The sequence below is a fragment of the Alligator sinensis genome, unplaced genomic scaffold (assembly GCF_000455745.1).
Source record: "Alligator sinensis unplaced genomic scaffold, ASM45574v1 scaffold933_1, whole genome shotgun sequence".
NCBI classification, from domain to species: Eukaryota; Metazoa; Chordata; order Crocodylia; family Alligatoridae; genus Alligator; species Alligator sinensis.
In genome coordinates, this window is record NW_005842542.1 from 355,213 (window position 1) to 355,504 (window position 292).

Sequence of the window (292 nt, forward strand, 5' to 3'; positions counted from 1 at the left end):
AGACAAGAAAGCTGATATTTTTAACAGTTTCTTTGCCTCTGTTTTCCTGAACAGGGACCGGGATATCCCACCTACCAGAGGTAGGGACAATCTTGGGGATAGCTCTATCAAGCCTTCAGTCAGTGCAGATGTAGTTAGGGATCTTCTGGAAGGGCTAGACATTTTTAAACCTGCAGGTCCAGATGCCCTCCACCCAAGGGTGTTGAGGGAGCTGGCACGGGTCATTGCGGAGCCCTTGGCCCGGCTGTATGAGCATTCGTGGTCATCTGGCCAGGTGCCGGGGGATTGTAAA